The following is a 15,554-nucleotide window of genomic DNA, read 5'->3' on the forward strand; positions in this document are numbered from 1 at the left end:
AGTTTATAGGCAGTCCTGTCGTCCCAAAAGCCCTGAAACAGTTTATTCTCTGAGATGGAGCATTGACCTGTGCCCCCAATCTTTCCAAGCAGGCATACATGCATATAATACTCTGTGTACGGATCATCTCTCTCTGTCCGCAGGCTTGGATTGTGATTGTAGCTTTTTATTTGCAGAACCAAATATAGCTTCCTGTTCCTTCAGTTTCACATTAGAATGTGTTTGTGTGGGTATGTGTGAAGTATAAATGCCCTTTTAATTTCAGGATTTCTTCCCCAGTATTCCAGTGGATTTCTTTTCATACATGATGATAAAACACTGAGTGTGCATTTATTTGGTTTGTAAGAATCTGATGCCTTTCTGTGTTAGCTACTCCTTTCATCATTTTCAGGTTTACCTTATGTACGATGGAAAAGTACTCCCCTCAGGTTGTGACTTTGCCATGGGAGAATTTATGATAGATAGATTTACCAGCTGTACTTCAAATTGTTAGCATTTCTATTCTGAAGGCACACATATTGTATATTTTATTGCACTGATTTGCCCTGCTTTAGTAGATGCGTAAGAGTATATCTTCTCTTTGCAGGCGCATGTGTGTGTGTGTATGTGTGTACTGTGGTTCCAAAAAAAGTGAGACAAAAGTATGAGAAAATGTTTTTGAAAATTCGTTTTTGGAGAAGAACAAGAAACAGAGTGAGGCACATTGGCCAAACACATTGGAAACGTAGAAAATGGACGTTTAGGGGAAAGTGTTTTTAGAATACGTTGACAGAGTAAGGCACATGTAAAGTTCATACTGTATTAGGGTTGACAGTAAAAGAAAAAACAAAATGGCCAACTCACCAGCATCGGATGTACAGGAGGTAAACCTGCCAAAGCCCCATTTATCAGTTATGTCTTAGTTGAAATCTGTTTTCACTAAAATGGATAAAATAAAGAACAACTCAACCGAATCGCCTTCTTCTGTCCATAATACCCACATTGACTCTACACCTCACCCTCATCTATCTATATATACATATATATTTGTGAAAGTGTGTTTGTATGTTCGGGGTTGGCATAACAGTTGATGGGCTGAAATTTTGGCTCAAGGTCAGCATACCTGTCTGGGGGGTACTGGCGATAGTGACATTTGACCAACCCACCTCATTCGCCCTGCACAGGGGTGGAGTGGGGTCCGGCCCTATGCTATCAGTATAGTCGGTTTTGGAGATTGATGATTTTGGGTATCCCTACATATTATCCCCAACAAAAATATTGCTGTATATATGATCGTCTGGAACGCCATAGGCAATATTTTTGGGGGGGATCATTTGTGGGAGCGGGTGTGTCCCCCGCACATTTAAAAATAATGCAGGGGTTGCAGGGGTGTCCCCCGCAGGGTCCATGCCTCAATATCGCCGGAAAAATATGGCAATACATTTGTATTGTGATATTTTTGCAGAGATATTAACACATGGAACCTGATTTTGCAATTATTCAATAATATGAAGTTATGACACAATAAAACATACACAAGGCTACAGCAGACCCCCACGCACATGTCAGCTACATACCCAGGCAATGCTGGGTTGTATCGCTAGTCTCATAATTTGTGTTGCTTCATTTACCTTCCAACACATCTCCGTCAATCATGACAGGGTCAGAGTTCCACTACCTTTTTTGTTACACTTCATCCTCTGATGAGCATAGGATTAGTAGATTGTTGTCTTGCAAAATGGAAACACTACTGTACTGAGCTGGAGATGCCTGGCTTGGATTTACTTGTACTACTGCCTCTGTATGATTTGCAGATTAGCAGAAATCCTTGTCATTTTAGAGAACATAATACTGAGGCCCAGCAACAGGGCTTTTTTCCAGCTTAATGCCAGTGAACTCGATCTTAACCCTGGGGGCATTATGGGTTAATGGTGGCTTCCTACATAGTGTGTGTTTATCTGTTAAATGAGTTTAAAAAACAATATATTTTCTTTGTGTTTTTGCATCTTTTCAGGAGGTGCCTACCAATGGATCTGAGATATCAGTACCTCAGAGCAGCATCCTGAGATAATCTAGGTGAGGGTGCTGTTGAGCTTGCTGGGCGATCCATCAGCTTGTGTGCCTTCACAGAGCTTGACAATGTAGTAGGTATTCAGTCCTGCTTGGGCTCTGCATGTGAAGACTCCATGACTACAAATTCCACGATAATATCGAGCAATCTCCCATTAATTATTGCTTTAATTTCCTCAGTACTAGAACATACCCTTATATTGGCATATTGGGCCTCATACACAGAATTACAACACCCACCCACTCCAAAGGCAGAATGCCAGATTGGGTCTCTGACCTTAATTGTTCCATCTCGATCACCCAAAATGAACCTGTTGCCTGGTCATATCATCACCTTATACTGCTCTCCATCCCTGGCGCCTCCTCGGCTAAAACTACTCCAGCACCCGCTCGCAATACAGAAATTGTTGCAATATCATCTTAGACAGCCTCCAGCCCCTCATTAGCGACATCCTTAATGAGACAAAATTCAATAGCCTTGCCCCTCATAATTTGGTAGACCTATACAACAGCACTTCTAAATCTTCTCTAGATATTGCAGCCCCCCTCAAACTCAGGAAAGTCAAACCTTTGATCACCTCAATAAGTGGTTCACCACCAAACTAAAAAGTCTCAGAAATACAAAAAGAGCAGCAGAATCCACCTGGCGCAAAGCACCCTCCATCGCTAATGAAACTGCATTTATGTCAGCATCCACTATCCACAAAACGGCCATCCTTGCTGCTAAAAAAGACACGTATGATTCCAGAATCCAGAATGCCAAATCTAGTACAAAGGAACTCTTCAGCATACTAAAAGAGCTTGAATCTCCTGCGCCTCCCGCACAAGACTGTAACAAAGCACAGATTGGTGCCCTTGCGGATGAAATCACCTTACTCCAAAATAAGATCAAAGCTAAAAAGGCAAGCCTCACAGGCTCCCAGCCTGTCCTTCCTAATTCAGATAAAACCTCTGACCCCTGCACCCCATTCTGCTTCTCACAAAGTAACGCCTAAGGAAGTTGAAGACATCATAAAAAGCCTAAAACCGTCTCACTGCCAAGGCAATGTCTTCCCAGCCATGATATCAAGGACGGAGCAAAAAACCCTGCTCCTTTCATCACCGCCTTGATAAACTCCTCTTTCTCTTCCAATCAGGTTCCGAACAAGCTTAAGGAAGCCTGAGCTATGCCACTACTAAAAAAAGTAACCTTGACCAGAATGCCCCACCAACTACAGGCCCATCTCCACCATCCCGTTCCTTCTAAAAATTCTGTATCGTGTTGCTTATCTGCAAATCCAGAAACATTTAGAGGAGAACGACCTCCTAGGACTCAGACAATCTGGTTTCAGACCAAGACATGGAACTGAGCCAGCCCTCCTAGATCTAAAGATCCAAATGGATGAGGTGAAGGATAAAGGCAAGCTAGCAATCCTCCTACTACTTGACCTTTCTGCAGCTTTCGACCTCTTCGACTACCAAACTCTTACCAAACACCTCACCAAGAGCTGCAGCATTTTCCTTGAATGCATCCGACTGGGTTAAATCCTTCTTATCCAACCAGACCACCAGAGTCTACTCCCCATCGGCCTCAGCATACCCGACCCCGATATTGTGTGGTGTGCCTCAGAGATCCTGTGTGTCACCCACACTATATAATATTTTTACGAAGCTTCTCTTCGACCGCCTGGACAAATTGGGTGTCGTCTACACCAACTATGCTGACAACACTCAAGTCCTTAGCCCCCTCACCAGCTGTTACGGCCATGACATAAACTGCTAAATAGCATCTATCTTGATAGCCAAGCCTGGATGGCCACCAACCGCCTCTGCCTTAATGATGATATGACCAAGCTAATGATCGTGGGTACTCAGGCACGTTTGAATAAACTCAATGCCAGATACACTTCTTTCATAATTGTTGAAGAGAAAAAGGATGGGCGAACCCTCTTTTTTAGGGGGCCTGACTCGAGAGGGTTGAGAAGTATACAGATACGTGGGGGTAGAGTCAAAGGCTTCCCAAGCCAATAGCTTGACAGGAGGTCGCTATAGCCTTGCAAAAGGAGCTAGATAACTGCTAGCTCAGAACAAAGAATCACCGTGGATGAATAAAACAATATAAATTTATTTAACAGGAAGACATTTTTGTGCCATAATGTGGCATATATGCATACATTAAATCTGCATTGTGAAGGATTAGTATACAGTGGTGACAGTCTATTTTCTGTGTTGTTTTTTATCACAACACATTGACGTTGTCGACACTTGAGTTTGTGTTTCTGGTTCGGTTGATAGCTGACATAGGCAGAAGCTGATAGAGATGGGACAGCGCTGCACTGAAAATACCGAACTGTCTTCAGGACTTGGAGGTCGAGTTCAGACCGGATGAATGAGTGAGGTGTCGTCCTATGGTAAAAGAGGCTATGTTAAAAACGGTGAGGATAGAGTATGCCCACTAATGGTGAGAAGAGCAAGGCAAAAGGACCTACCATGTGGACGTTGATAAGCGCCATGGCTGTCTGAGTAAATTGCAGCTGCTGGAGTTAGCGGCCGGGGGGACGATCTGCAGATGTCAGAGGCCCCAGTCTAAGTGAAAGAAGGTCAAAAATGACTAATACGAATTAATCTGTGCATAAGGCCGTGGCTACAACAAGGACTAACTCGTACTGCTATGTCCAGTGAGCGGCCGTGACTCAGAGTTTTTTAGATGAGGAGTGCTCGAGTCAAAAAGTGGGTGGGAGATGCAGTACTGGTAAATAGTGGGGAGTCCGTTACTACGTGGTGCTAGGATATGAGGGTAGTGTGCAGTGGTACGTAGCATAAGTACGGAGGACAAAACCGCGAGTGAATCGTTGGGATAAATGCTAGAATGTGATTGTGACCAGAACCGGTGGTGCCAGCAGCGCGGGGTATTGCGGATCTTACCTGTACGAGAGACATGAAAAAGAGCTGTGTCACTGCTGTCGGTTGCGCTGGACTGACTGCGCATGTCAGGGTTAAAACGAGGCCGTAGTGCCTACAGGGACTGCGCATGCGTCTGGGGATAGTGTAAGGTGTGGGAGCAGTCGTACTGAATGCGTCGGGGTGCGCATGTATTTTGGTCATGTGTGCGTTGGTGCGCGCGCTGAATGAGTCATGAATTGATCATGGGCAAAAATTACAATTGGCACCATTTGTAACATGCATTGTTATTCCTTGAGACATCAATAAGGAAATAAAGTTAAAGGCTTGTGAGCGAATATTGTCGAGTCGCTAGGTACATGCTACATTCAATACTGGCACTGCAAAGTTACAAATCATGTGTTGCAGTAAAGCGACGTGAGTCATCAATAACATAATGCCCAGAAAAAACAGTTCACAATTTCTGTGTCTTTTCTGTGCTGATAGATTAAGGACATGAATACAATACAATAATGAAAGGAGTCATGGGTTGCAGTTGATCACAGGCAAGTGCCAGAAATAGATGAATCACGAAAAAAGGAATAAGAAATCTTGGTGGTGCTCTGTATTGTAGCGCTTAGAAATTGTTACAGGTGTGACCAGACCACAATGAATGTATTCAAAGTAAAAAACGTATTGAAAATAAAAGTCCCAGATTGGACTCAGAGTAACTGAAGGTTGAAGGGAGCGTGCTCTGGTAGTAGAAGGAGACCCATGGGAAATTAGGTGGGTCAAGGCACAGGGGAGCGAGCAGCACTTTTACTTATTAAAGAACAGGTTCCATTCGATGGAAATGTTAAGACCCTGTCTTACAGAGTCCAGACGATAAATCCATTTTTGCTCGAGTTTACGAAGGGCAAGATCCCTGTTGCCTCCGCGGAAGGGGTTGCCTACTGTTTGCAATATTGCCCAGAAGATGTCGTTGTGAGTGTGATTCATCATCTTGAAGTGTGCCACTAGTGGTTTGTCTTCTATTTGGTTTCGTACGCTGGAGCGGTGTTCACAGATCCGTTGTCGAATTTCTCTCTTGGATTTGCCTATGTAAATAAGATCACAGGGGCATTTGATGATGTATACGGACCATTTGGTTTTACAGTTGGTAAACGAGTTAAAGGTCCACTGTTTTCCTTTCAGATCAATGGTCTTGAGGTTGGCCGTGAGATTGCAGACGGAGCAATTGCCGCATTTGAAGTGGCCTTTGACGGGTGGGAGGTTCCACAGTGTAGTTTGAGTACTGTCTGGAGCATCCCCTTCTGTGTACGTATGTACAAGTCGGTCTTTCAGATTACGACTTCGTTTGAAGGCAAATCTTGGTTTCTCTGGTTTAAAAGATTCTGTTTGTAGCTTGTCCCAGTGTTTTAGAACTGCCTTTTTGATTGAGTTACTCAAGGGGGTGAAAGTAGTGACGCAGGTCATTTTAGAGTTGGATTGATCTCTGACGGTGGGAGTGAGGCAGGCCTTGCGAGTAGTATGTTTGACTCTTTTTCTAGCTTGACGAATAATGTGGCTGGGGTATCCCCGTTCCTTTAGACGGGTAGCGAGTTCTTTACTCTTAGATTCGTATTCAGTTAATGTAGAGCAATTACGTCTGATACGTAGGAATTGGCCATAGGGTAGGTTGGTTTTCAACCCTAGAGGGTGGAAGCTGGAGTACTCTAATAGAGTGTTTTTGGATGTGGGTTTGCGATATAAAGTGGTGCTGAGCGAGTGGTTTGGATTCTTGGATATTGCTAGGTCCAGAAAAGGAATCTGATTCTGACTATACTCCATGGTAAATTTAATGCACTCGTTTTGTGAGTTTAACCACAACAAGAACACATGAAGATTGTCTTCGGTCCCTTTCCAAATCATGAACACGTCATCAATATATCTTAGCCAACATCCGATCGAGTCTTTGAAGGTATTGTGTTTGTTGTAGATGGAGTTCTTCTCAAAAGTGTCCATGAACAAGTTAGCCACGTCCGGGGCGAAAGTAGCCCCCATGCTGGTCCCGTGGCATTGTTGGTAAAAAGAGTGTTTGAAAATGAAGTAATTTTCCGTGAGAGCTAGTCGGGTGCACTCAAGGAGAAAGGCGGTGGGTGGTTCTCTTGTTATCCTGTCGTCTAGGTAAGTTTGGAGGACTTTTAGACATTCCATTTGCGGGATGCTCGTGTAGAGGGACTCAACGTCCAGGGTAACTAAAAAGTCATCTTGTTCGACTTTCGTTGTATCCAGTTTTTTTATCATAGCCGTGGTGTCTTGGATGTAGGAGGGCATCTTGCTGATGAAGGGCCTTAGGAAGTGATCCACATAGATAGATAAAGGCTCCAGGACTGATCCGATGCCGGCCACGATAGGTCTCCCCGGAGGATTGGTTATGTTTTTGTGGATTTTGGGGAGCAGATAGAATGCTGGAATAATGGGATGGTTGTTGACTAGGAAAGCTTTTTCATCCTCGTCAATCCAACCTTCGTCGTGTGCGTAACGCATCAGACTGATGACTTCGGACAGGATCCTTGACGTAGGGTTTACCGGTATCGGTCTGTAGAACTTAGTGTTAGAAAGTTGTCTTGTTACTTCCGTGTCGTATAGGGTGTTGCTCCAGAGGACGATACCGCCGCCCTTGTCTGCCGGTTTGATGAGAAACTGTTTGTTACTTTCTAATGATTTAAGGGCCAACCTCTGTTGGGCCGAGAGGTTATTCCTAAAGTGGGTTTGTTTGTTGAAAATGTTCCGCATTTCTAAGAGTATGCGATTCTCAAAAGATAGGATCTCTGGACATACCATGGAAGAGAGGGGGGTGAAAGTGGATGGTGGTTTAAGGCCTGTTGATTTTGGCAGTTCTTTTTTCAGGGCTATCTCTGAAAAAATAGCGTAAACGGATGGTCCGAAAGAATTTGCGTAATTCAACCTCAGTGTTGAACATGTCAGCGCGAGAACTCGGAATGAATGTTAGGCCTTTACTGAGAACGTTGATTTCGTGGGAGGACAAGATGTGATCGCTGAGATTGAAAATTGGGATCACCATGTTTGTTGTGCGCGTGGGGTCCAATTCCGTGTGCGCATGGGATGCTGGCCTTGGTATCGGGGTCTGCCCCGCTGTCCTCTCCCCTGAAAACTTGATATAAATGTGAATTTTGACTTTCATAATTGTTGGCAATATAATCAACGTTTCTAAAGAGATAAAAACATTGGGGGTCTACTTTGACTCAACTCTCTTAGAAAACAGGTCAATAGTGTTGCGTCCTCCATGGCCTACACTAATAAACTGATCTACAGCCGCAATTCTTACCTATCCACAAGTAGCTGCTTAACACTGGCCAGAGCACTTGCTTTATCCAAAATCGATTATTGCAATATACTCTTCCTTGGCTCCTCAGTACACAACCCAAACAAACTCCAGGTACGCACCCTTGCAATCACAAACAAATGCCTCACAAACTCTGCCCCGAAATACCTAGCCGAGAAAGAAATTTGCATTCACCAACCCACACGGACTACCAGATCCTCGCAGTTCCACAACTCAGTGGTCCCAAGATACAACCTAAAAACAGCAGGAGGAGCCAGTTTCCCAGTTCAAGCTGCCAAATGTTGGAACTCTTTAGCCATCCCCCTCAGACACAAACCCTCATTTCTCATTTTTAAAGCCAGCATAAAAAACTGGCTGAGCATCAAGCCTCCTCAGTAAGATGTACTCACCAAGCTAACCATCCACCTTAGATGCCTTGGCCCAGCCACCGCAGCTCACCACTGTACATTCTCTCCTGTATCTTATTACTTGACCCATCTGTAATCAGGGTCCATTGTTGATGATAAACTGTATGCCTGCCTATGTCTGTAACGTTTAAGTTTCTCAAGCGCCCAGTTACCCCAGGGTTCCGAGCGCGATACAAATAATAAACAAATACAAAAAAATAAAATAAAATAATTACGAGTATGTCGGTAAGCGGTCAAATTGGAGGTAGCTCTGTTACTGCCAACTTTACCACTATGCCAAATTCTGAGTCACAGAAAGTTGGCGGTAATTCCACGGGTGGAATTATCTCTGACGGAATTAGCTCCAGCGGTAAATACAGCGGAATCAGCACCTGGGCCAATCCCATTGGCGGAATTACCTCTGCAAAAAAAACAAGATATTTCTGTTGAATTATAAATTGGGAATACGCAGAATTACCTAAAAAAAATTGGAGGAAATACAGCCAAAAACACAGTTCACATACCTCCACCAAAAAGGCGAAGGTAAATGCAGACAGGTGATTGAAATCAAGGCAAAGGTGCACCAGATTACCTCAGGAGGAGTATATAAGGGCCACACCTTCCCCCAACATACATCAGGCAGTATACAACCACAAGCAGATGTTGATTATGGGCTGCAGAACCCCCTACTCTACATCCAGCTACAGCAGCATGCAAGACCCCAGCAGGGAAGCAGACAGGCACCACAAAGGCGCAGGAGATGCATGCCACAGAGGGCACCCATACCACGTGTCCGCCCATACCCATGGACACCAACGGTCAGCCAATTAGTGACCCCCTAACGTTTTTCCTCCCGACCATAACAGACCTTCTAACCCTGATCCAGGCCGATCGCCAGAGTGCCACTGGAATCAGAACTGTCACCACTCCCTGCTGAAGTTGATGTTGGTTCTACATTTCTGTGCCACGTACACTGCATGGCATGTCACAGCCCGCATCACTAAGGTGCTGGTCCAAGTCCTGGATGCAGTCATGAGGCATGCCCATCTACACATCTCCATGTCCATCACCCAGGCGCAGGTACATGCAGCAAAAGCACATAGCAACTGCATTGCCCATTTCCCCAACACCATAGCAGCATTGGACTGCCCACATGTGGCATTGGTACCCCCAAGGCAATTGAGCAGGCATACAGGACCAGGAATTAGTACCAATCCTTGAATGTGCAAATGACATGTGAAACAGACCTCGCAATCATCCACTGCTGTGCATGATACCCTGGGGCCACACATGACGCCAAGATAGTGAGGAACAGCACCTTATCAGCGTTCATGCAGAGACACCGAGGACAACTCACCTGGCTCGTGTGTAAGTAGTAGGCAGACCTGATGCACAGGATCACTGTCACACACCTGGGGTTCATAATGTGCAGCAAAGTGTAACAACTACAAGTTACATGATGCAACAACAGAAGTGCACAGAACAGGCCTAGTACATGGACTGATCCACCCCGGTACAAAGACAGTACCCATGTGATGACATAGGGTATCCTGCCATGCAAAGCAGCACAACGCAATCATGCCACCCGCCACACCCATGTAATAAATACAATGGCCCGCACAAGTTGTGCTGCAAAACCATAACTGACAAGTGCTTTGCTGATGACATTACATTGACACATACTTGATTACTGATGAATCCTGCAATGTGACTGACTGCAAGTGCACCATATTTGAAAAGTCACAACAACCTCACACAATCCATTCATGTCTCGCAGGTGATGGTGGCAATCTGCAGTTAGCATGGCTGAGGACGCCTGTGAGGAACCCTGGCACACCACAGGAGATAGCCTACGATGATGCGCAGAGGAGGACAAGGTAATGCATTGAGCACACGCTTGGCTTGCTGAAAGCCAGATTCAGGTGCCTTCACCACACGAGTGGTGCCCTCTTGTACCAACCGGAGAAAGTAGGCAACATAATAATTATTTCTGCAATGCTGCACAACTTGTGCATATGAAGGCACATTGAAATGCCTCCAGATGAGGAACATTCACACCCTAGCTCAGATGAGGATGATTTGGAAGGTGTAATCAGGTCACCATAGGACATACGTGAGGATGTAAGGGAAGGTCGAATGGTCCGGCAGGACCTCATGGACAATTACATTTGACAATGCACTTATGCACCTCTGAGGGCACTGATGAGCCACTGAATGCACAACTTTCCCGACCATAGCATAAGCACCTTACAAGAGATGAAGTTTCAACAGTTATTTATTCAGAAGATGAAATACCCAGATCCCCATCTCCACCACCCATACCACACCCTGATCCCCAACTCCACCACCCACCCCATACCCTGATCCCCAACTCCACCACCCACCCCACACCCCATACCCTGATCTCCAACTCCAATACCCACCCCACACCATGATCCCCAACTCCACCACTCACCCCACACCCTGATCCCCAACTCCACCACCCACCCCACACCCTGATCCCCAACTCTGCCACCCACCCCACACCCTAGCCCCTGGACATAAAACCACTAGTGCTACTTCTTGTCCCCCTTGTCAGCAGGCTTTGCAGCATGTGGTGCATGGTGCTGTGAGCACCTGGTTGGGGTGCTTGCTAATGTACCCTCAGTGGGGGTAGTGGATTGTGAACTCCCCTGTATGTTTCCCCGGACATGGTTCATGTTGAGGTGGATGGCTCTGGCCATGGTCTAATGGGAGGATAACATCTGTATGGCCAGTTCATGCACCCGCTGTCTCATCAGACACTGGCTTGCATTTCTGCACTCTGTACTCCTGCACAGCTTGTTGATGGACTTGGCCAACTGCCTGGATGCCCCCTGGATACAGTCCCACATGGCTTGAGAATGCCCCAATTGTTCCTGGCCCATGGAGTGCATCCCAACCTGCCTCTGCTGCATCCTGTTCAGACGGTCCCATATAGCCTGCATTGTGGGGCCTGGCACTGGCTGTGGTGAATGGCCGCTGCCATGGTCAGCCTGGTGCAGTAGATGGAGCGAACAGTGACCTGCCTCAGCCTGTCCATAGGAGGAGAACTCATGTTGGTACTGGAGTAAACTGTGGGATTCCCAATGGGAAGGCGGTGTGTGCAATAGGGAGAGGCTACACAGGGGTGAGGCTTCTGGGGAGAACTGGCAGACAGGGGAATGTGGCTGACTTGAAGAGGGGGATGCAGAGTCCGAGAGCACATCTGCATTGCCAGGTGTGGCCTGCTGAGATTGTGTGCTGTCATCAGCACTGTGTCTCACATGAAGGTCCAGAGCCGCCACAGCTATGGTTGTGTGTTGGGCTATTGCTTGTGGTGCTAATTCCGTGATGGGATCCTTAAGATCCACCATGGCTGTGTCCTTCCCAACTGACATTATGCCTGTAGATTGCACACTCACAGGGCGCCTTTTTTTTGGGTGGCAATCTCCCACTCCCTGAAATGCCTTGGAGTGTGCGTTTCCAGGCCCTAGTTGGTGCAGGTGTCCTGGAGGGTCGGGCAACATCAGGGTGTCTTGAATGCCTGTTGGGGTACGAAAATATATAAGGGCTCCTGGTTGAGACCCTATTCTGCCCAGGAGGGCTTATAGTCAAAACAATCACAAATGAACAGGGTCAACCCTGCCCATTCTTGTGCATTATACATAATAGACTTTTGGGTTTTGCGAATAGGCAGGGTTGACCCCATTCATTTGTGATTGTTTTTGCCTGTTAGGGTATAATTCAGATGAGCATTAGCATATTGTTGCTGAGGTGCATGGTGATACAACATTGATTGTCACTTGTACGATTTCATCAAAGTGTAATGTTCCTCTGGGGGAGGCATGCATCATATGTTTGCCACTGTGTTCGTACGATGTATTGAGTAGGGTCAACCAGGTCCCAGGTGTGGGGTGCTGTGCTCACTATGGATGTGCAACCCTCGGATGGGTTGACCTACAGGGTGTCCTGTCTAGATGTGCATCGGCCCGCGATCGAGGATGCAGTGAAAATAATTCCAGAAGAGGTTACAGACGTCCATTTCTTCTTGTGGGACTTTGTGTCGGCATGAAAAATTGAAGCAACAAGATTGAAGTTTATCTGTGCCTGATTGCGAAAATAAACGGGATATTACGAAGAGTGATCCTGAATCATATATCTAGAACATAGATGACTTGTACCAGATAGATGTTCACAGGTGATCCTATCTACAGAGATATAGGAGTGGTGAAGACGGAATAGACAAGCAATCAAACAGGCAGTGCTTGTTTTGAATTTGTAAATAATACTTCAAGAATAGGAGGGTGGAACGAGAACCCTTTTCCTCATTCAGGGTATGTTTTTTGATCAGGAGGTGACGTAAAGCACCCTCTGAGATTACAGGAATGGTGTGGCTTACCCTACAATGTGAAATGGGAACTATTGAATTTCCTGTTTTTGTCCTGATGAAGGTCCGTTATCAAGTATACACTATTTTTGAAGTCCTTATAGACAACTGAAACACGTGTCGATGATTATATATGTGGAAATAATTGTATACAGATTAAATCACCTGACAACAGGCAGAGGGAATTTAACAGTGTTAATATTGAATATTGTTTATGGTGACCAAGTGGGTCACGGTATAGGTATGAAGTAAATTGTTGAAAGAGAGAGTGAGAGTGAATGTGTGGTAGCAATGAATGTATGTGAGTTGAACTTCAAAAGATTGAATATTATTGTGAAGATATATTACATAATTTGTGATATTTTCTTCTTTATGATTAAAATAATAAAAATAAATGTGAATTTTGACTGAGGCATTTATTGGTATATGTAAAAAGACAGGTGCATATGATCTGTCATCCTCTATCCTATTGGTCCATTGTTGTTGTTGTCAGATGTGCCTCAGGACTGTTGAGGCTTGGATTGTGGTACTGCAGTTAGGTGGTTGCACTGCATAGAGTTGTGTGTGAGTCAGGTGGACGTAATGATGGGTATTGAGTGGGCAATGAGTGTCTACATGGTGCATTGCTTTTGATGGGCTGTGGGTCTGACACAGACATCCATAGATGTGCATTCAAGGACCTGCTATTGTCACATGGTTGCATGCTGTATGTGTTGCCTGTGCATGGGTGATCACTGTGGGGCAAGGAGTGGTTGTGCTGTGCAATGTGGGTGTGCATTGACCCTTTGGCCATGCATGGCAATGTTGATACTTGGATGTCATCCCCTAAACTCCCTGGCAGTCTTTCTTGTAAGGGGGTCATTGATTCACTGACTGGAGTCCCTGTGGAGTGATGCCTCGCATGGATTGTGTATGCTTGCTGGGGTTCATGTCACTTGCATGCATGGCAATCTGTGTATTGCTGCATGCAGGGTCGGCCATGTATGGGAGCAAATTTCATCCAGGTACACACCAAATTCAGCCTGGCCGCTGCCTTCGATCCCTGCCATGCCCACACCCGATATGCCAACCATGTGGATGATGCCGGAGACCATTTCCTCGCAGGTTGTGAGCTTCAGTGGTTCGACTGTGCCGCCTCCAGTGGCAGCTGTCTCCCTGCGTTGGATTGCAATTAGGCTCTGTACCCTGGCCTTAAGCTCATTCCAATGCTTTTTAATGTCCTCCGCATCATGTTAGACCTTTCCTAAGGCCACCACCTTGCCGCTGATGTCGGTCCATATGGTATTTTTCCGCTTCTGAGAGGTCTTGCAGTGTTGCTCTTCATACGATTTCTCCAAGTGAGCCACCACCTGCTCAGCCAAGACGGTGAGTACTTGCTCAGTGAATTTGGGTTTCTGCATTCTCATATCTGGCACCCTCGATTTCCCCTTTCAATGGCCGCCGCAGTGCTTCCTTTATAGGTGGCGACAGACTTTTGTCAGCAGAAATTATGTCACTAGACAAGGCGTTGATGCTAATTCTGCTGATTTTTGGCAGAATTACCACTGGCAGGGTAAGGTTTCGGCAGTTACTGCCGATTTAGCGCTTATCTCATAATGAGTGCCATTCTACCTTAAGGGCCTTGAGTCAGTATGCCAATGCAGTTATACGATTTATCAGTTGTCTTCTTGTCATCAGTGATTTGAGAGATAATTATCCCCACGAAACAGTGTCCTTTCATGCTTGACAACAATGACTTTCACTTTACGCTTTGTATTTGTAATTGCCCTGAAAGTTATCGCTTGCATCCCTATTACTGCTTCCTATATGGTGGTGTTTTTGTTTCCTTCTGGGTGTGCACAAATCCAAATTTAGTGATAAATTCAATATTCCTGTTTGCTAGTCTTCACTGACTCAGCCTGGAGCCAAGAGAAAGGAGTTGTGAGTTGTGTTACTTTACTTTTTTTTATTATATTTATATAGCGCTCAATGCACATGGAGGCATGATGGCGCGTACAGACACACAGCAACGAAATGTGAAAAACATAAAACATAAAAGATATAACATAAAAGGAGGGACCATTATATGGAAAGCAACATATCGCCAAAGGAAAAGAGCAAGCCGCTCAGATGATTAATACAAATCAGTGCAACACACTATTTAGCTTAGAATGCAGTGACAGTTGGTGATTATATTCAAGAAAAAGGGTAGACTGCTAGAGCCACATCCCACCACGATACAGTCAGTGGGCCTCATTACAAGTAGGGCGGTAAGGGTTAACGGTCACTGGTAACGAGACCGGTGCCATTAAACCCTTACCGCCCTACTACGAGTTCCCTTTGCGGGTCCATCCTTAACGCCTGCATTTAGCAGGCGTTAAGGACGGGACCCGCAAGGGACTTTAGAGCTAATAAAGGTACCGTAATTTACGGTAGTGTTATTAGCGCCTTCCCCATTCTCATTGAGCCCTTTGGGGGCTCAAATGGGAATGGGTAAGGGCCCTGATGAATGGGGAATTACCGGTCCCGCCAACCTTGGAATGGA

The sequence above is a fragment of the Ambystoma mexicanum genome, chromosome 2q (assembly GCF_040938575.1).
Source record: "Ambystoma mexicanum isolate Mex_15411 chromosome 2q, UKY_AmexF1_1, whole genome shotgun sequence".
NCBI classification, from domain to species: Eukaryota; Metazoa; Chordata; class Amphibia; order Caudata; family Ambystomatidae; genus Ambystoma; species Ambystoma mexicanum.